This window comes from Phoenix dactylifera, chromosome 4 (assembly GCF_051530095.1).
Source record: "Phoenix dactylifera cultivar Ajwa chromosome 4, Ajwa_hap1_PhDact_Kaust_v1.1, whole genome shotgun sequence".
Taxonomy (NCBI): Eukaryota; Viridiplantae; Streptophyta; class Magnoliopsida; order Arecales; family Arecaceae; genus Phoenix; species Phoenix dactylifera.
In genome coordinates this window covers 9,735,870-9,759,022 of record NC_143193.1, presented here as the reverse complement: position 1 = coordinate 9,759,022, position 23,153 = coordinate 9,735,870, and positions in this window count along the sequence as shown.

Below are 23,153 nucleotides of genomic sequence, written 5' to 3'. Positions count from 1 at the left end.
CTAGCCTCACAAACAAGAGTCTCTCTCAAATATACGGCCAATCATCCTACCCTAGGGCTCTCATGAGTCCTATATATAGTCTCAAGACCTTCAGATGATCATAGTCGTCGAAACGCCACCAAAAACACCAAAAGAAAATCGTCCGTACGATTTTTCGCGAGCCCGAGTCGACTCGGCTGTGGTTCGAGTCGACTCTGGCACGTCTGGACAAAACTGGCACGATCTAGAATCGACTCGACTGTAGCTCGAGTCGACTCGACGATGCTTCGAGTCGACTCGACTGTAGCTCGAGTCGACTCTGACAGTCCAGACAGAAACATGGTTTTTCGGCCTTTCTTCTCCCGGGTCGACTCGACGGACCTCGAGTCGACTCGACTGTTCCCGAGTCGACTCGACTGAAGCTCGAGTCGACTCCGACAGTCCGCCAGACAGAAAACTATGCAGAATTGATTTTCCTTCAATTCTCTTCATCACCAAAGGTCTCCACATACCCCAACATGCTGCTGATATGATCCAAGGTTTCAACAATTGTCATCTCAAAGTTCAGCAGTTCTACCCCGGAGTCGACCTCAGCGGCCTTGAACCAGATCTGGACGAAGCTGATGAGGCAGGTGAGGGTGTTGTGGATGCCACTGCCGAGGCTAGGCCGGAGATTGCCCCAGAAGCTGCCAAAGGGGTAGAATCATGAGTCGTTCCTAACGCCAGCACTGGATATGAAGCCACTGAAGTAGGCGGGAATGGCACTCCCGAGGTCGCATCGAGCCGGAGGCCGTAGCTGACACTAATGTGGAGGTCGTCCATGTCGATTAATTTTTATTTTTATTTTTGTAAGGCTAGCCGTTTAGGCCCTTTGTAATTATTCCGACCACAATGTCGGGTACTCTTGTATTCGGCCTTCGGCCTTTTCTATCAATAAAATTCCTTTTTTTTCAACAAATGTTTTGAGTTTGTTCTGCTTCATGCTTGGAGATTAAGATCCGAATTATGTATCCCAAATCTGGGCCCATTTCGCATAGCAGAGGTTGCATTTAGTACTTGTAGGGATCTCCGGGTTCAATACACCCCCAATTTAAAAACAAACCTCATGTGAGGCGAGCTCGTAATAGTGCGAGCCGCTTTAAGCCTTGCTCAGGAGAGCGAAAGAAACAATCGTAAATCATCTTAAGAATAGAAGCCCGTCCGGGGGCTTTTGTTAACTCAGGAGCACAAGCGAGCTCGGGGCCAAGCATCCACCCGAGAGCAGAAATTTGCTTGAGGACCGAGGCCAACTCGAGACTTAGAAATCCATTCGAGAGCCGAAGCCACCTCTGCAATAATAAGTTCGGGGATAAACATCTATCCGAGCATAGAAATCCACTCGAGGATCGAGGCCAACTCGAGATATAGAAATCTACCCGAGCGCCGAAGCTATCTCGGGAATAATAAGTTCGGGGATAAACATCTACCCGAGCGTAGAAATCCACTCGAGGGCTGAGGCCAACTCGAGATTTAGAAATCCACCCAAGAGCCGAAGCCACCTCGAGAATAATAAGTTTGGGGTTAAACATCTACCCGAGCGTAGAAATCCACTCGAGGGTCGAGGCCAACTTGAGATTTAGAAATCCACCCGAGAGCCGAAGGCACCTCGGGAATAATAAGTTCGGAGATAAACATCTACCCGAGCATAGAAATTCACTCGAGGGTCGAGGCCAACTCGAGATTTAGAAATTCACCCGAGAGCCGAAGCCACCTCGGGAATAATAAGTTCAGGGATAAATATTTACCCGAGCGTAGAAATCCACTCAATGGTCGAGGCCAACTCGAGATTTAGAAATCCACCCTAGAGTTGAAGCCATCTTGAGAATAATAAGTTCGGGGATAAACATGTACCCGAGTATCTTGCAGATGGGGGTGCTCTTCCTCGGCTCCCCATTGATGCCGCAAGGCATCCTGAGCCTAGCTCAAACGATGACTTTGTAGAAGCCCCCCACTCAGATCAGAGGCAAACTCGTAGAATCCTGCAGACGGATGTGCTCTTCCTTGGCTCCCCGTTGACACCGCAGGGCACCCCGAGCCGAGCTCAAAGGATGACTTGTAGATGTCTCCCATCAGATTAGGGGCGAACTCGTAGAATCCTACAGACGAGGGTGCTCTTCCTCGGCTCCCCGTTGACGCCATAGGACACCCCAAGCCGAGCTCAAAGGGTGACTTTGTAGATGCCCCCCACTCAGATCAGGGGCGAACTCGTAGAATCCTGCGAACGGAGCTGCTCTTCCTCGGCTCCTCGTTGACGCCGCAGGGCACCTCGAGCCGATTCCAAAGGGTGACTTTGTAGATGCCCCCCACTCAGATCAAGGGCGAACTCGTAGAATCCTGCAGACGGGGGTGCTCTTCCTCGGCTCCCCATTGACGCCGCAGGGCACTCGGAGCCAAGCTCAAAGGGTGACTTTGTATCTCGCACCTGCAATTGCAAGACCCTTGAGCCCTCACTAAGTCCTGCAGGGCGCCCCGAGGCAAGCTCCGAGGGCGACTTTATAAAGTCGTCGGCATACGACTCGTGCTGCCAGGATATCAAACGTGCACTGAGCTTCCTAGGATACTTTAGAGATGCCTTGGGAGAATTCTGGAAAATAACTTCATTAGATTGCGGTCTAAGGAAGAAAGCCCTGACCTGAAGGAGGCTAAGGTCCTTCCTTGGGGGAGTAATTTACATCTGGGGTCACCAGCCTCGGGTCGGTGAGCGCGGCCTCTTCTTGGCCCCTTGGGGCTAGGTGATGACCCAAAGATTGATTTAAAGATTAATTTTGATGATCACAAAACCTTGAAGTATAAATACTAATGTTTGTGTTGCAAGGAGAAAGATATTTATTTTGCAAGGAACATAGCAAGTTGGAAGAATACAAGAAGGCCTCCAAAGCTCTCAAGAAAAGTTGGAAGAAAGCTACAATTTATTGGCCCAAGTTTCAAGTTTAAAGTATTCAAGTTGGAGGAGCAAATTCTAAAGAAACATTCAAAAGAATAGTTCTCGAGTCGACTCCTCGAAAATTCGAGTCGACTCCGATACATGCCGAGTCGACTCCCAACGTTTCCGAGTCGACTCAAAAGAGTAATAGAGGAAAGACAGAACAAAGAATTTTAGACCCTGCAACCGAGCCGACTCCAGAGGACCATGAGTCGACTCCGAAGTCAGGCGAGTCGACTCCTAATTGTGCAAGAGTCGACTCCCAGAGAAAAGCAAGGCAAAAAATCAGAGAGACAATTTCGGACACTGAGAGCCGAGTCGACTCCCGCAAAGTCCGAGTCGACTCCGAGGCAGTTCAACTCCAAAGACAGAGGATCAGTTTTCGGGCTCTGAGAGCCGAGTCGACTCCAAGAGAATCCGAGTCGACTCGAGGAAGAAAATCAGAAAATATGTCCTCTGGATTCCTGAGAATGAGCCGACCCTCAAGTGCCCGAGTCGTCTCCAGCTATTGGCGAGTCGTCTCCAGCTTGGTCCAAGTCGACTCTAGGACAAGGCATGCACATTAATTCAAATTTGGAACAGTGGCCAAGTCGTCTCCAGTCAAGCACGAGTCAACTCCTGCAACAGGCGAGTCGACTCCAGATCGCGCGAGTCGACTCCGATCCCAACGGAAATTTTGTCAGAAGGTACAGACTGTGTCCAACGGCTCTATTTTCGTCTCTAACGGCTAGATTCTTGTTTCCACGCCATCTAAAGCTATAAAATCAAGAGAAGAGCTAGGGGAGAAGGTATGGAAGTAGGAGAGAACATTTAGGGAAGAGATTTCAAAGAGATTACAAGAAAAATCTCCCATAAGCACAAAAGGGCCATCCAAAGCGAAATAGAGAGAAGAAGAGCATCCAAGTGAATCCCAAAGCTTCCTCTCCATCCGTGTGCTGCCTCAATGATCCTCTACCTCGTGCCAAATCAGAAGAGGGTCAAGTAAAGAAGAAGCCGAGTTCCTTCATCTTCAAAATTTGTTTGAGAGCTTCTCTTTACTCCATTTGTTTATATTTGCTATATTTGCTTAGTTAAGAAGCTTGTATTTGCTTTAAATTCTTAGTCTAATATCTTGTAACTTGATTCAATCAAGGGATTGAATCAAGAGGTTAAGGTTTGTTGGTGAGCCAAAGGAAAAAACCAACGGTGTTAAGGTTTGTTGGTGAGCCAAAGGAAAAACTAACGTTGTAAGGTTGTGGTTGGTGAGCCTTTGGGGAAAACCAACTGGGTTGATTGTGAACCCGGAAAATAATCGTTGTAAGGTTGTGGTTGGTGAGCCTTTGGGAAAACCAACTGGGTTGGATTGTGAGCCCATGAAAACAATCGGTAGGTTCTAGTCGGTGAGCCTGTGAAAACCGACCGAGTTCGTTGTGATCTCGCAAAACAACAAGTTGGGTTGTGAGCTTGTAAAACAACCGGCTGTAATCTGAGGGATTATAGTGAAATTCCCAAGAGGTCTTGGAGAGTGGATTTAGGTGCTGGGATGGACCGAACCACTATACTTTTGTTGTGTTTGTGATGCTCTTTGTTGTCTAACTTCCTCACTCACTTACTTACTTAGATACTATGCTTGCTTAACTCTTCTCCGTGCATCCTTTAGTTGCAAGCATATTCAATTTACTTAATCAAGTCTCATTCAATATAACAACATTAAGACTCATTGTATTGAATTGCATACTTGGGCAAACTTAGACTAATCTTTTATTGAGTCCGCTGCTTAATAGTTGATTAGATTAGAATCATACTCTTGCTAAGTTTAAATTCCACTAGGCATCCATACAACTTAGCTTAATTAACTCTAAAAGATTAGAAGTAGTTGAAAAGTTTTTAAAAGACCCAATTCACCCCCCCTCTTGGGTTGTCACCTTGGGCAACAAGTGGTATCAGAGCAGGTGCTCTAAGATTAATTATTGATCTCACGATCAAGAGCTAAAGATCATGACAACTCAAATAGATAGTTTTCTAGGAGAAGGACAATTAATTGATACACCTCCACTATTTAATGGCATAAACTATACACATTGGAAAGCACGCATGCGCATTTTCATACAATCACTTGATTATAATTTATGGAGCATTATAGTCAATGGAACACACACAAACACTAGTCATAATGAGAAAATGGTTCAACAAAATTCAAAAGCCATGAACCTATTATATTGTGCATTAGATAGGAATGAGTTTAGTTGCATATCTTCTTGCATGACTGCTAAAGAAATATGGAATATGCTTGAAGACAAATATGAATGCAATAACAAATCTGAAACATCATGTGTAGAAGAAGAGCAGTATCATATTGCAAATCCATGCTTCATGGCACATGAGGTACATGCTGAAACTGAAAGCAATTTTACATTTGATGAACTTCACGATGCCTTTTCTGATTTGTATTTAGAATATAAGAAACTTATTTGTAAGAACAAGAATTTGAAGAAGGAAAATCAAATTCTAATAGATGAAAAACTGAAACTAAGTAATAAAACTGAAATCTTAATTAAAGAAAATCAAGAACTAAATCAAAGAAATCAACTTCTCACTGAAAGCCATGATAAACTTAAGAAAAACAATGAATTACTTTCAGATAACAGAAGATTAACTAAAGAAGTTGATAAATTAAAATCTGTTGTTGAAAGATTTACCTTCAGCTCTGAAAAATTGAACCTAATGATAAATAATCAAAGAGCTGAATTTGATAAAGTTGGATTAGGATATCAACCTTGGTACACCCAAAAATCTTTCAAGAATATGTTTGTTAAAACAGTTTTTAATTATTCTAAAACAGATTCTTATAATACTGATAAACAGGAACAAAAGCTAAGTAAAATCTCTTCTATTGTTTCTAAATCTATACATTACAAATTTGATGAACCTAAAAGGCAAAAACAGAAAACTGAAAATTTATCTACTACTTATGTTAGATCTATATTTGTTAAATTCAACAAGAGGATACAGAAATACATCCCTTGTAATCCTAAAATCTGTAAATTTATGGACAAAATAGCTATTAAGAAAATATGGGTTCCAAAAGGAACAATTATAGCTAACCTACAAGGACCCAAAAGAGCTTGGGTTCCTAAGTTGAAAATATGATTATTTTTCAGCAAGTATGTCTAGCTATCCAAGGTTCTAATGAAAGATGTTATCTAAACAATGGGTGCTCTAGACATGTGTTAAAGAATTGAATTTAAAATGTAATTAAGAAGAATGATTTAAATGAAAGAAATAATGAAATAAGTAATTCTTGCATCCTCTCGTATTGAAATTACTTTATTAGTTGATTAAAACATAACTTGCAAGTATTAATCATTTTTGTGATATAAGTGATATTTTTGGTATGAAAAGAAAATATATTCAAATCACTTCATTTTATAGTATGCTTTACTCACTATTGGATAAGTTGCTAAATGATTAATCAATTTATTAAGAATAACTCTATGAATCTCTATATGCTTGATTGAGAGTTTTTATCCATGGCATTATTGTTTATTGATCATAGATATGATAATGTATACTTGGTATGCTTTTGAATATATGCACTATGAATACCAAGATTAAAGAAACCATCTTTGGCATATAAAATCAACTCATGCTAGTATGTACTTAATCTCAAAAGACCTTGCCATTGGCTTACTTAGATTATCTTCTGAAAGGTCAAAGTTTGCTATGCATGTTAACTAAGAAAACAAACAAAAATCAATTTCTAAATCTAAAGATGTTGTTTCCATCACTAAGTTTTCAAAAGCTTACATTAGTTTTGTTCTTGGCACTCAAATTGAAATATTTTCTACATTGGCACAAACTCACAAAAATGGTTCAAATGAAAAAGATTTGCAAACTATGAAAATAAAGAAGTATCATGGCATAGTTTTGAAAACCAATTTTGTATTAAGTTGTGCACAGAAAATAATATTGAATACAATTGTTTCAGAACCAAGAACACCATAAGTAAAATAGGATTAATAGAATCCTTGAAGAAATGAAAAAGGCAATATTGTATGATAGTCATCTACTTAAATGATTTTTTTTTAAAAAAATATCATCATTGCTTGTCATATATATGATTTCTATTAGATCTATTTTTGATGAAAACTCCATTTGATCTTCTGAAAAATAGAAAATGATCTATTGCATATCTTTCATATTTTTCAGTAGTATATGTTATGCTTGATATGGTCTTTTGAAAATAATGCCAAATTTGATAAAGATATTTCTATTTTTGGATATCATTCATCAAGCAATGCATATAGAACATTCAATGAAAAGATTCGAGTTGTAGAAATATCAATTCATTTTATTCTTTATGAGACTAATGATTAATTATCAAGAAACTAAAATTAAAATTATATATGTATATGGTTAATCTGTTACATATAACAATCTGAAAACTTATTAATAATTAGAACCAAATTGAGTTTTTCAGAAATGTACTTAATAAAAAAAAATTTGATTGATGACTACTAAAAGACTAAATCAAGAAAAGATGAAATAGATCTTGAGAAAATTCTTGCATGATTAGAAGTAAAAATCACCATTATCATTTGCTTGCTTTATGAGCTTTATACTCTATCAAATGAATGTGTAAAATGCACTCCTAGGTGCTTATTAACGAAGATATATGTTAAATAACCACCATATTTGAAAACACTCATTACAAATATGATAAAGCAATATATAATTTGGAACAAGCATCAAAAGCAGGATATAAAAGCTTAAGTAACCTTTTTTTATAGAAAGTAATAGTGATAAATCTATGCATCAAAAAGAAGAATTTGTGATATCTTATTTGCTCAAGGTACGCATTGATGATATCATTTTTGGTTCTACTAATGAAGAGTTATATGAAGATTTTACTAAGCTCATGCAAGGTGAGTTTGAAATATGTATGATGAATGAATTAACATCTTCTCTCAAACTCCAAATTAAGACAAACAAGAAAGGGGATCTTCATTGACCAAAGTTAGTCCACAAGAAAACTCTTATAGAAGATTGGCATGAAGAAAGTATGTCTATGACCCCATCTTGTAGAATTTGAAAAGGATGAGCAAAGTAGATCTATTGTTTTAAAGCTGTATTGAAGCATGATAGAATAATTATTTTATCATACAGCTAGTAGACCAGATTGTATGCTCATTATGTGACCTTGTGAAAGACTTCATTCTAACTTTAATGAATCGTATTTTATTGATAACAAATAAATCATAATATGAATTTTGATAGAAACAACTGTTTAAGATAAGTTGATTAAAACTTAGCTAGCGTGTCTTGTTGATAATTATCTTAAGCAAATAAAATCTAAACTAAATTGATTTTGAAAATAAGAAATTGATTTAACCTTGATAAATCTTCTGAGGATGATAGTGTTATTTTGATGATTAACAAGCAATTGTCTAGAGTATGTTATAAGTTAAATCAATACTTCATTTATAAGTCTATTACTCTCAGTATGTTTGTATAAATTGATATAAATACATTTCATTGTTCATTTGAATGAATCTAACCTTAAGATGCAGCAAAGTGTGGATTGAGTCGACCCAAAGGATGATTGGGTCGACCCCGGCACATCAAGAAAATATTTGGCACACCTCTGCAAATATGGCACAAATAAACAGTGAGTTGGGTCGACCCAAGGAAAGCATGAGTCGACCCAAACATCAAGATCCTCAAACAGAAGACAGAAAATGGTTCTCTGGATTTACTGAGAGGGTCGACCCAAGATATAGTTGAGTCGACCCAAGCTTGAGTCGATCCAAATCCTGAGAGGGTCGACCCAAAGGCAAGACAGAACAGAAGACAGAAAAGGTTCTCTGAAAACCCTGTTAGGGTCGACCCAAGAAGAAGTTGAGTCGACCCAACTGAACCTTGAGTCGACCCAAAGAAAGGTTGGGTCGACCCAAGTGAAGGAAAGCTGAATTTCAAGTTTCTGTGGACTCTGAGAGGGTCGACCCAAGGAATGTTTGAGTCAACCCAAGTGAAAGTTGGATCGACCCAAGGACAGGTTGAGCCGACCCAAGCACGGGCAGAAGCATAACGGCTAGTTGTGCAGAAGTGCTTTTTGGACTCCCAACGGCTATAAACGGCTAGTTTCTTCAATCCAATGGTCAGGAAGGACTATTTGGAGGTTGGAGAAGTATTTAAGAGGGAGTATTCATCAGAGGAAGCAAGCTTTGGAAAATACATCAAGTGCATTCAAGAGAGAACCCTAGCAAGGCAAGCTTCATCCAAGTGCTTCATTCAAGAATCAAAAGAAAGTGGTTGAGCAGATTCAAAGAGTCATCAAGAGCTCCATCCACCCTTGAAGAGTGAAGCATCCTTGACAAAGAAGAGAGAAGTCACATCAAGCGATAAATATTCTCTAAACTCTTCTTTGTAGATTATATTGTTATATTTGCTCATCTAGGAGTTTAAATCTTCTTCCTTTGTTTATTAAACTACTTGTAAAGGTTGGTTGGTTAGCCCGCAAAACCAACGGAATAGGTTGATTGGTGAACCCGGAAAACCAATTGTAAAGGTTCGTTGGTGAGCCCGTAAAACCAACATAGGTTGTTGGTAAGCCCGTAAAACCAACGTAGGTTGTTGGTGAACCCGTAAAACCAATTGTATAGGTTCGTTGGTGAGCCCGTAAAACCAACATAGGTTCGTTGGTGAGCCCGTAAAACCAACATAGGTTTTTGGTGAACCCGGAAAACCAAAGTGTAAAGATTTTTGGATTGTGAGCCCGGAAAACAATCCAACTGTAATCCGCGGGATTATAGTGAATTCCCAAGGGGTCGCTTGGGGAGTGGACGTAGGTGCTAAGGAGAGCACCGAACCACTATACTTCTTGTTGTTTGTATTGTGATTTGTTTAAGTTCACTAACTCATCATTTAACACAAGTAAGATAGTTAAAATTAAAAGAAACCAATTCACCCCCCCTCTTGGCTTGTCACCTTAGGCAACAAGTGGTATCAGAGCAAGGTGCTCCAATAGTACTCATTGATCTCACAATCAAGAGTTAAAGATCATGACAACCCAAGTGGGATGTTCTATGAGTGAGGGACAATCCACAAATAGACCACCTCTATTTAATGGCACAAACTACACATACTGAAAAGCTAGGATGAGGATATTCATTCAAGCTTTAGACTATGAATTATGGTACATTGTTACTAGAGGCCCTCACTCACTCTCTCACACTATTAATGAAAAAGACTTAGCACAATTGAATGCTAATGCTATGAACATACTATATTGTGCTATCCATGAAACTGAACTTAATAAAATCTCTGCATGCTTATCTGCTAAGAAAATCTGGGATACTTTAGAAAATATTTATGACAAAATTCAGATTAGCTCACATGTGCTTCAATTACACACTAACAGTGAGCCTGCAGAAAAAGATGTTGAATCTCCCAATCCGGAAGAAAGAACAACAAATGAAGAATTCGGTGATGAAAACAAGGACCCATACCCAAACACCGAAAAATTCAAAAGCTTCCTAAAGACAAAGAAGAAGAGGAAGCAAGAAGAAAGGAAGAAAGAGATAAAAAGCAAGAAAGCCTTGACCAAGGAAGAGTCAAGCAAGAAAATGAAAGTGAGGAGCAACAATAATGATACTAGCTCCAAAGAACTACAAGAGGTAACTAACTTATGCCTTATGGCACAAGAAGATAAGGTAAAATTTGAATCTGATTTCACACCTAATGAATTTCAGAAAGAATTCTCTTATGATGAACTATTAAATGCTTTTCATGATTTGTATGGTGAATGTAGAAAATTAGCTACGAAAAATAAAAATCTTAAAAAGCTAAATCTGGAAATGTCAGAAGAAAGAAATTCTTCCGCTGAAATGAAAGACAAATTAAATTCTGAGAATAAACGCTTAAGATTAAATTCGGAAGAATTGATTCAGAAAAATCAGAATTTAATTAAAGAAAATCAAAACTTAAGTGAAGAAGTTAACCAATTGAAATCTTTTATTAACAAATTCACTGTAAGTTTAGAAAGATTAAAAATGATGTTTGAAAGCCAACATGCTGTTTTTGATAAATCAAGACTTGGCTGGATTCCTTTGCTCAATAATAAACCCCTAAAGAAAAAGGTTATCAATTCGCCAAGCAAACCATCAAATAAGATAACTTATTTCAAACATAAAAAGATTGGGCATAAAAACTTTACCTATGGTTCTAATACGAATAAATCAAATGGTAAAGTGATTACGATTAAACAGATTTGGATTCCAAAAGGAACCATATGCACTAACCCTCAAGGACCCAAGCAAGCTTGGGTACCCAAAATGAAAATATGAGGGTGTAGATGTAGGTGTGCTAAGCTACCCATGGAATAAATGAAATTTTCATACAAATGGGTGCGTTGACACATAATTAAAGATAAGTCTCAATTTATTCATTAAATCTAGTATAAGGTTTAACATTCTACTTCATGTATTGAAATTATCTTTTTATGAAATTACGTACTCTCTGCATCAAAGTTTTTAAATGCCTCATATGTTAAATCTTATCTTAACGATTTTAGCATGAAACTTTCTAGTGCTTGCATCATGATAAGAAAACAATGAATGGATATATATATATATAACCTTCTTCTTCAAGTTTACAAAATCTAAATTCCCTCTCTAGTATAAACACTTGATGCTGATTTCATACCTTCATGTTAAAACTTTATTGAGCATAATACTTATGAAATCTTATTTCATTATTTGTGAAGGTATGAGTATAATTTATCATTATATCACTCATTCCTTATGTGATTATTTGAAATATATTATGATTTACTCTATAAGTCGCATGTATGCATCATATGTTTCAATCATAAATGATTAATGTGTCGTGATCATAATGGGAATTCTACTAAAAAGTTTTATAACAATGGATTGTTTTTTCTTTATAAGTAATTCTCAAGACTATTCTAAAAATCTAAGATTAATAAATCTGATCTTTAAAGTGTTTCATTTAGTATAATCATTGTATCCTTGATTGAATGATTAATATCCTTACATAAAATTACCTCAAATTCTACTGATTAATGTTAACACGTCATGTTTAATCTGAGCATAAAAATATTCTAAAAGTATGAATATTAATTCCTTTGAACCATCTCCCATAAGTCAAATGTAAAATCTTAATTAATCTAAAAGAAAATTGCCTATCTCTCTGAAACAAGATTATTTGTATTGAAAGCTGAATCATAACCAAAATTTTGATAGAAACAACTATTTAAGATAATTTGATTAAAACTTAACTGGTATATCTTATTGATAATTATCTTAAGCAAATAGAATCTAAGCTAAATTGTTTCTGAAAATAAGAAATTGGTTTGACTTTGATAAATCTTCCTATTGCCTCACATGGGTATCCTTGAACTATATTATTTAATAAAATTATCTCTTTAGTTCAAGTGACTTGTGCTTGCTTATATTTAGGCAATCTCTTGAGTAGAGTGACTCAAATTCAATCATTGTCATATCTTATGTCAAGTCATATAGTTATGAAATATGTTGTATGAATATTCTTGTATCTTGGACAACCTAATGACTTGCCTTCAAGAAAGAAAAAAGATTCTACTAATGATGCAGGATCTATAAGCAAGAAATGAGAGATTTCAACTTGAAGGACACCTCCACGTAAGGTACAATAAACATTCATATGCAAACAAAAGAGAGAACTTTCTTCAGCCAAAAGTTTATACATGAGAAGTCTATTAAGTATTTGACTTAAAGAATGCAGAATGAATCGGTAATTTCATATATCTCTCTTATAAATCAGTTGAGCAAAGTCATATTGTGGCATGATTAAAGTCCTTAATTACTAATTTCTTGATATCATGTCTACATATATTTTGACTAACTTATGCTTTTGAAATTTGTTTCATGATTTGCCTAAATTGAAATATACTCTTGCGTGTATAATGCATAACCATGAAATACACAAGTGTATGCCTCAAATCTCTAATTCAGAATAACTTGTGATAAGCTATGAATTATTGGGCATAATGAAATACTGTTTACATGATATATATTTATATGCAGCATATTAGATTATTTTTTTTAATTATTCTGCTCTTTCATGTAATTACTTGAAAATAACAAAAAGAGAGAGATATAAAGAAAAAGAAAATGAACATTGTTCGGAAGAAGTAAAAGCTAAGTAAATACTTTAATCTTAAGAAAAAGCAGAGCAAGCATAATATATTCAGCATATTTGTGAGACTTGTGTGAGCATTCTTTTGGAAGGGATAAAATTCATAATTTATTATATTTAAATAGGGAGAGTTTGGAGTGAATATCTTGTTGTTAAAGAAAACGGTTTAACCTTTCTATTTTGCTCATCATAGGGATGGTGCCAATGGGGAGGCTAGTGGTAGTACCCGGCACTATTTGACCCAACTATTCGGTGTAGGGTATATTAGGGACGGCACAAGAGGGAGGCTAGTGGTAGTACCTCGTGCCCCTTCCAACTCCACCGGATAGGGAGCAAATAGAGTATAGAGCATAGAAAAGTAAAACCAAAAGAAATGAAGATTAGAATATTCACTGAGCGGTCAAAAGAAGAAATTCAAAAATGAGGAAATGAATGACAAGATAAATGAAAGTATATAAAAAGCTTGTGAAAAGCCAAATGAAGTTTCGATCACTTGAAAACACACCTTAAGGATAAAAGCTTAAACTTAATTTAAAAATGCTTCTATCGTTGCATTTTTGTAACTTTCATTATATACTTCAATGATTGCATCATTTTGGGGAATAACTCAATATGATTTCTAGATGAAAACTACGGTTTAAGAAAAATAGAATTACTTTGGATACCTTGGTTGTTTGCTCCGATACGCATCTGAAACATATCATTTTTTATCCTATAAGTGTACTGAAATTGGTCTAAATGATGTGTTTTTCAATGATCTTGATTGCAAATAAATGGTTCTAAACATATGATATTATTTTGATATTAAAAAGATTTATGGTGCTTCATATATACATTGCTGAAAAAAAAAAACTATGACTAAGAAATTAATATTTTGAATATACACTCCTACATAATTAAATGCTTCTATCATTAAAAAGAAAAGCTATTTTTAAGAAGAGAGTTAATGATCCTAAAGCTTAGAATATTTCAACTCACTTCAATAATTCTTATAGGAAAGAAAATGTAATTACTTTTGAAAGAAATTTGAGCTTCAAAAGAATTATTTTCTGATTAAAATTTCCATACATATTAAAAAAATAAGAGGAAATATAATTTATTCTTGAAAGATTAAAAAGAGTGATTGCTATAAATTTTGAAAAATTCTAGATCACTCTACATTCTTGATATTATAGAAGAGAGAAAAAAAAAGGTTTGAAAGAAAATGCATCTTTTGAGGAGGAGCTTTAAATACTCAATCTCTTTATTGAAAATTATCTTCAAACTCTAAACTCTCAAATGGAATGATTAATTAAGGGGGAGAAAGAAAATTTCAGAGTAAGAGATCATATAGAACTTAATCGTATAAATTCACATCTAAAGATGAGACAAAGAATACTAAATGTAAAGTGGTAGTAAACTTTGTGCTTCATTGAATATCTTTTGAAAGTTGGATTTCCATCTGTATTCATCGGTAAATCATTTATTTCTGAAAATTTAATTGAAAAGGATTTCATCTGTCTTAGTTTTGAAAATTTATCTTGAAATCTACTTATGAGTTCTTATTGGCTTGCACTTTGGTGTTTCAATTCTGAGCCAATTCATTTTAATTGATTTTGATGCTATGATCTTTAAAGGAGTAAAAGAAAGTTTTTAAGAGATCTCTAAAAGAACTTTCAAAGCTTTGAATTTTATGTATCCTACACTGCATAAATTCATGTTTTGGTATATATGCCCCAATACTTTTATATCATGAAAGAACTTTGAAGTCATTAAGAATTAAGGATTCAACATAATCTTATGTTTTTCGAGTATATAAGTTTTGATCTTTATTTGCTCTTATACTATACTCTGAAAATTAATTAGATTGCTCTCATCTTGCTATATACTTAATATATATATATATATAAAGGTGTTGAATTTTCATTCGTGCCTTCTTTGAATATTATTCTTGATACTCCTTGAAATAACTTGAAAAAGATTCCATCTACACTTGATTTGAAAAATATCTTTGGAATCTACATTTAGAGATCTCTTTTGGCTCACATCTTAAATGTCTCATTTCTAAAACCAAACACATAGAAATAAGATATCATTTTATTAGGGATCATGTGCAAAATGGAAACATATGTATTGAGCATATATGTACGGAAAAACAATTAGCTGACATATTCACAAAATCCTTGAGTGAAGATAGAGTCTGCACGCTAAGGAGAAAATTAGGCATATGTGATCCTTTTTATTGAAGAGATATAAAAGGGAGCAAGCAGTCTCATGATACATTCCTCCCATTTCTAAAAATCCATGAAACATAAGTCAAACTTGTCATCTATAGATTTCTTACTCATGTATCATTGTCCCAGAAAGAATTTGTACGGATTGGAAGCAAGAAAAATTTTTAGAAGCGAAAAGGAAGAGAAAGAAAAAAATTTCTGAACTTGGGTCGACCCAACCCAGAATAGGGTCGACCCAACATTGAGTCGACCCAAGAAAATTCTTGAGTCGACCCAACGTCAGGACCCCACTGTTAAAAGGGGGACCCGTGAGCTATCTAGGGCACTGTTTACCCTTTGTCCTCTTCCGAAAACCCTATTTTCCACTCTCAAATCTTCTCCAATCATCTCCAAACAGTAGATTACTTCAATATCTTGGAGAAATGGGACCCAAGAGAGCCGTAGCCAAGCGATCCGGGAGAGTCTCACGATCTTGTTTAGAGCCTAGGATATGTATCTAGTTCTCATATGTATTTTGTGTTGATCATGTATTTTGAACCTTGATTGAGGAACATTGTATTTGTTTTTGTTTTTGGACATGAATGTACTCAAATGTTCCTATTTTGATCAATGAAGTTTGAATGGTTGTTATTTATTGCATCTTTTCCCATGTACCTATTTGATGATAACAAAAAGGGGGAGAAGTAAAGAAAGAGTAAATAGGGGAGAAGTAAAGATAAAAGTAAATAGAGTAACAAAAAGGGGGAGAAGTAAAGAAAGAGTAATAAGGGAAGAAGTAAAGAAAGAAAGTAAAATAATTTATAAAACAAATTGAAAATCATATAGGAAAGCATATACATCCAAGGGGGAGCAATTTGCAACAATGAAAATGTTCAACTCAACAATTTATATCAAATTTCAGAATTTGGCACACATAAATTCAGAATTTGGCACGCACCTTTCACACCTCGATACATAACCTGAAACTCATGTTTTATCTCAAATTTTTGGAGTTTCATCTTTAATGAATTATAAATGAAAGGGGGAGTAACACAAAAAGTCAAATTGGCAACATTTAAATGATATAGGGGGAGACTTCACTCTTATATATGAAAAGCTGAAATTCAGCAAGTTAAACCCTTTCAAAAACTGAATTTAAGATAAGTATCAATAGGCTCATACTCTTTATTTTGTAATCATCAAAAAGGGGGAGATTGAGGATGATAGTGTTATTTTGATGATTAACAAGCAATTGTCTAGAGTATGTTATAAGTTAAATCAATACTTCATTTATAAGTCTATTACTCTCAGTATGTTTGTATAAATTGATATAAATACATTTCATTGTTCATTTGAATGAATCTAACCTTAAGATGCAGCAAAGTGTGGATTGAGTCGACCCAAAGGATGATTGGGTCGACCCCGGCACATCAAGAAAATATTTGGCACACCTCTGCAAATATGGCACAAATGAACAGTGAGTTGGGTCGACCCAAGAAAAGCATGAGTCGACCCAAACATCAAGATCCTCAAACAGAAGACAGAAAATGGTTCTCTAGATTTACTGAGAGGGTCGACCCAAGATATAGTTGAGTCGACCCAAGCTTGAGTCGACCCAAACCCTGAGAGGGTCGACCCAAAGGCAAGACAAAACAGAAGACAGAAAAGGTTCTCTGGAAACCCTGTTAGGGTCGACCCAAGAAGAAGTTGAGTCGACCCAACTGAACTTTGAGTCGACCCAAAGAAAGGTTGGGTCGACCCAAGTGAAGGAATGCTGAATTTCAAGTTTCTGTGGACTCTGAGAGGGTCGACCCAAGGAATGTTTGAGTCGACCCAAGTGAAAGTTGGGTCGACCCAAGGACAGGTTGAGCCGACCCAAGCACGGGCAGAAGCATAACGGCTAGTTGTGCAGAAGTGCTTTTTGGACTCCCAACGGCTATAAACGGCTAGTTTCTTCAATCCAACGGTCAGGAAGGACTATTTGGAGGTTGGAGAAGTATTTAAGAGGGAGTATTCATCAGAGGAAGCAAGCTTTGGAAAATACATCAAGTGCATTCAAGAGAGAACCCTAGCAAGGCAAGCTTCATCCAAGTGCTTCATTCAAGAATCAAAAAAAAGTGGTTGAGCAGATTCAAAGAGTCATCAAGAGCTCCATCCACCCTTGAAGAGTGAAGCATCCTTGACAAAGAAGAGAGAAGTCACATCAAGCGATAAATATTCTCTAAACTCTTCTTTGTAGATTATATTGTTATATTTGCTCATCTAGGAGTTTAAATCTTCTTCCTTTGTTTATTAAACTACTTGTAAAGGTTGGTTGGTTAGCCCGCAAAACCAACGGAATAGGTTGATTGGTGAACCCGGAAAACCAATTGTAAAGGTTCGTTGGTGAGCCCGTAAAACCAACATAGGTTGTTGGTAAGCCCGTAAAACCAACGTAGGTTGTTGGTGAACCCGTAAAACCAATTGTATAGGTTCGTTGGTGAGCCCGTAAAACCAACATAGGTTTTTGGTGAACCCGGAAAACCAAAGTGTAAAGGTTTTTGGATTGTGAGCCCGGAAAACAATCCAACTGTAATCCGCGGGATTATAGTGAATTCCCAAGGGGTCGCTTGGGGAGTGGACGTAGGTGCTAAGGAGAGCACCGAACCACTATACTTCTTGTTGTTTGCATTGTAATTTGTTTAAGTTCACTAACTCATCATTTAACACAAGTAAGATAGTTAAAATTAAAAGAAACCAATTCACCCCCCCTCTTGGCTTGTCACCTTGGGCAACATCTTCCTAGTGCCTCACATGCTTGTCCTTGAACCATCTTAGTTAATGAAACTATCTCTTCAGTTCAGGTGATATGTACTTGCTTATATTTAGGCAATCTCTTGAGTAAAGTGACTCAATATTCAACTATTGTCATATCTTATTTTGAGTCACCTAGTTAAAAAATATGTTGGATGAATGGTTTGTATCTTGAAGAAACTAATGACTCTCTTTCAAGAAAGAAAAGGAGTTTGTTAATAATGCAGGATCCTTGAGCAAGAAAATGAGAGATTTCAACTTGAAGGACACCTCCACATAAGATACAATAAACATTCACATGCAAACAAGAGAGAGGACCTTCTTCAGCCAAAAGTTCACACATAAGAAATCTAGTTTGGCTTGAAGAATATAAAATGAATAGGTAATTTTAGATACCTCTCTCATAAATTAATTGAGCAAAGTCAATAACTTAATCTTATTATGGCATGATTAAATTCTTTAATTATTAATTTTTGATATCATGTCTATATATGTATTGATTGACTTATACTTTTAGAAAGTGTTTCATGGTTTGCCCAAACTAAATTATTTCTTTTGCCTATATCATAACCATGAAATACACAAGTATATGCTTAAAATTTTGATGAAAAATAACTTGTGAGAAGTTATGAATCCTTGAGCACAATCAAAATGTTGTTTGCATGATATACATCTATATGATACATAAGATTATTTCTTTATTCTGCTCTTTCATGTAAATTACTTGAGAATAACAAAAAGAGAGAGAGATAAAGAAAAGAAAATGGATATTATTCAAGAGAAGTAAAATCTAAGTAAAGGCAAACACTTCAATTTTAAGGAAAAGCAAAACAAGCATAATATATTTGGCACATTTATGAGACTTGTGAAAGGGATAAAATCCGTAATTAATTACACTTAAACAGGGAGAGTTTGAAGTGAACATTTTAACCTTTCTATATTACTCATCATAGGGATGGTGCCAATGGGGAGGCTAGTGGTAGTACCCGGCACTATTTGACCCAACTATTTGGTGTAGGGTATATTAGGGACGGCACAAGAGGGAGGCTAGTGGTAGTACCTCGTGCCCCTTCCAACTCCACCGGATAGGGAGCAAATAGAGTATAGAGCATAAGAAAGTAAAAATGAAAGACAAAGTAAATGAAAGTATATAAGAAGAATCAAGTCAAATTTTTTAATCACTTGAAAACACACTTTAAGGATGAAATCAATGCAAGATTATATTTAAATAGGGGGAGTTTATTTGAAAAGAATTGATTTTGATCCTTGACATGCTTGTCCTTAATATTTTAATGCATGACTTAACACATAATATATTTTGCATGTGGCATGATGTCTTGAATTATGGGTTCTCAATATTTTGTAATGCTCCATGCTTGGATAATTTGATTGAATGTTTGAAATACTGCATAAATTTTTTTTAGTATTATTGAAAAGAAATTTTAGATTTGTCGTTCACAATCATCTTTAAAATCTGAAAGTTGAATAAATTTGTAAAAAGGAGAAGAGAAAGATATCTTTATTTAAGCAAAATGAATTGATCTTGATCTATCTTTCTACTTGCCTAACTTTGATACATAATATCCTAATACTTGTTAAAATATCCTCCATTTTGTATCGAAACTCAATATTAAATACAAATATTCTGAATATGCTCTTATATGTTTATGTGTTTTGAATCGTTATGATTTAAGATGAGCTACAATGTGGAAGATACATATTTCAAATTACAACTTTAAAAGCCTCCTTGAGAATCTTTATGAAATTCAGAATCTGACTTTGTATAAAAGCTTTAACTCAATATGAATTTCTAAATGAAAACTTTAATATAAGAAAAACAGAATTAATTTTGACCCCTTGGTTGATTGTCTCGATACGCATCCGAAACATATCTTTTCTTATCGTTAAAGTGTACTAATATTGGTCTAAATGATGTGTCTTTCGATGATCTTGATTGCAAACAAAAATTTCTAAATATATGATTTTATTTTGATATTAAAAAGATTTATTGTGTTTCATGTATACATTACTGAAAAAAAACTATGATTAAGAAATTGAGTTCTATAAATATGTATACCTCAATGATCATCTATATGTTTTTCTCTCCTACATGCATAAAGACTTCCATCAAAATATATATATATAGAGCGAATGATCTTAAAGCTAGAAATATTTCAGCTCACTCAAATGATTCTTAAAAGAAAGAAAATGTAAATGCTTTTGACAGAAACTGAGCTTCAAATGAATCATTTTCTAATTAATATTTCTATACATTTTCTCTAAGATTAAGAGAAAGCATAACTTGTTCTTGAAGGATTAGAAAGAGTAATTGCTACAAATTTTGAATAATGCTAGATTACTCTACATTCTCGATATCATAGAATTTCAATTTTATTCACGTTTATCATTAAAATCTGAAATTCAACAATAGAAAAGAATGATTAAAGAAGAATGCATCTTTTGAGGGGGAGCTTTAGATATTCAGTATCTTATCCTAAAGTTACTTTAATTATGGATTGATTTTGATGAACCTCCTTATATTGCAAGACTTGCTTTAATTATATAATAAGTTTATACCTTGAGATGAGTTCTATAAAGGTTGTCTTATCTCAAACATTGAGTCTTATGGAAATAAGCTGAAACTTATAGAAAATATTTTTTTTTTGAGATTGACAATTTTATTGAACATTATCTTCAAATTCTAAACTCTTAAATGGAATGATCAATTGAGGGGGAGAAAGAAAATCTCAGAAGGAGAGATCTTATGGAACTTAATCGCATAAATCTATAACTAAAGGAGTGAGAAAGAATACTAAATGAAAAGTGATTCTAATACTCTCCAATATGTATCATCTGAAATTTAAAATCTGAAAATCTTTATGATACACCTTGAGGCTTGTTATTTGGTTAATATATCTTATGCATATATCATGAACCAAATTGCAATTCAAACAGTTGATTTTAAGAGCCTCTAACTTACTGAAAAAGGGGGAGAATAATGTGTTTAATTTTCTTGAGTATCTTTTAGAAAACCTATTTTTGGAATTCACTAATGAGTTCTTATGCCAATTCATTATTATATGTACCAAAATGTGCTTCTTTTTTAAAGGAATAAAGTCTTTATAAGAACCTTCAAAGCTTTGAATTTTATGTATGCTCTAAGATATATCATAAATTGCATGAATTCATGTTTTGGTATTTATGCCACAATATGTTTACACCATAAAAGAACTTTGCAATCATACTTAATATATTGCTCTTATACTCCGAAAATTAGCTTAATTGCTCTCTTGTTGCTAAAATACTTAATATATTGGGGCAAAAGATCTTAAATGAACAAGCTTTCATACTTATTATTGAAAAGAGGTTAGATTTCCATTCGTGCTTTCCTTGAATATCATTTGTGGTACTTCTTGAATTAACTTAAGAAAAATTCCACCTGTACTTGATTTGAAAACTATCTTTGGAATCACATTCGATGTGCTTTCATCATAATTTGCTCTGAAATCATCTTAATTGGCTCTGATCTATGCTAATTAATCTTATTCTGACATTATTGCCTTGAGTTATATGATTCATACTTGCAATAATTTAACATGCATTAACTGAAAATCAGAGTACTATAAGGAAAAGAAATATTTGAGTACCATTAACCTTGTGCTTAATGATTCATTATTTTACAACCTTTTTGATGTTGTCAAAAAGGGGGAGAAATATCTGAGTATATACTCATAATGCTTTATGTGTTGATTATGTTAAGATTAAATCTAAAAGCATTATCATGAAGTATATTTTAAAGATATATATTTTTTCTACTTCAAACAACTTAGCTATGCATTACTTCTAGAACACAATATATTTTATATTGCATATACTCCAAGTTTTGTCATCATCAAAAAGGGAGAGACTGATGACCCAAAGATTGATTTAAAGATTGATTTTGATGATCACAAAACTTTGAAGTATAAATACTAATGTTTGTGTTGCAAGGAGAAAGATATTTATTTTGCAAGGAACATAGCAAGTTGGAAGAATACAAGAAGGCCTCCAAAGCTCTCAAGAAAAGTTGGAAGAAAGCTACAATTTATTGGCCCAAGTTTCAAGTTTAAAGTATTCAAGTTGGAGGGGCAAATTCTAAAGAAAAATTCAAAAGAATAGTTCTCGAGTCGACTCCTCGAAAATTCGAGTCGACTCCGATACATGCCGAGTCGACTCCCAACGTTTCCGAGTCGACTCAAAAAAGTAATAGAGGAAAGACAGAATAAAAAATTTTAGACCCTGCAACCGAGCCGACTCCAGAGGACCACGAGTCGACTCCGAAGTCAGGCGAGTCGACTCCTAATTGTGCAAGAGTCGACTCCCAGAGAAAAGCAAGGCAAAAAATTAGAGAGACAATTTCGGACACTGAGAGCCGAGTCGACTCCCGCAAAGTCCGAGTCGACTCCGAGGCAGTTCAACTCCAAAGACAGAGGATCAGTTTTCGGGCTCTGAGAGCCGAGTCGACTCCAAGAGAATCCGAGTCGACTCGAGGAAGAAAATCAGAAAATATGTCCTCTGAATTCCTGAGAATGAGCCGACCCCCAAGTGCCCGAGTCGTCTCCAGCTATCGGCGAGTCGACTCCAATTTGGTCCGAGTCGACTCTAGGACAAGGCATGCACATTAATTCAAATTTGGAATAGTGGCCGAGTCGTCTCCAGTCAAGCACGAGTCGACTCCTGCAACAGGCGAGTCGACTCCAGATCGCGCGAGTCGACTCCGATCCCAACGAAAATATTGTTAGGAGGTACAGGCTGTGTCCAACGGCTCTATTTTCATCTCTAATGGCTAGATTCTTGTTTCCACGCCATCTAAAGCTATAAAATCAAGAGGAGAGCTAGGGGAGAAGGTATGGAAGTAGGAGAGAACATTTAGGAAAGAGATTTCAAAGAGATTACAAGGAAAATCTCCTATAAGCACAAAAGGGCCATCCAAAGCGAAATAGAGAGAAGAAGAGCATCCAAGTGAATCCCAAAGCTTCCTCTCCATCCGTGTGCTGCCTCAATGATCCTCT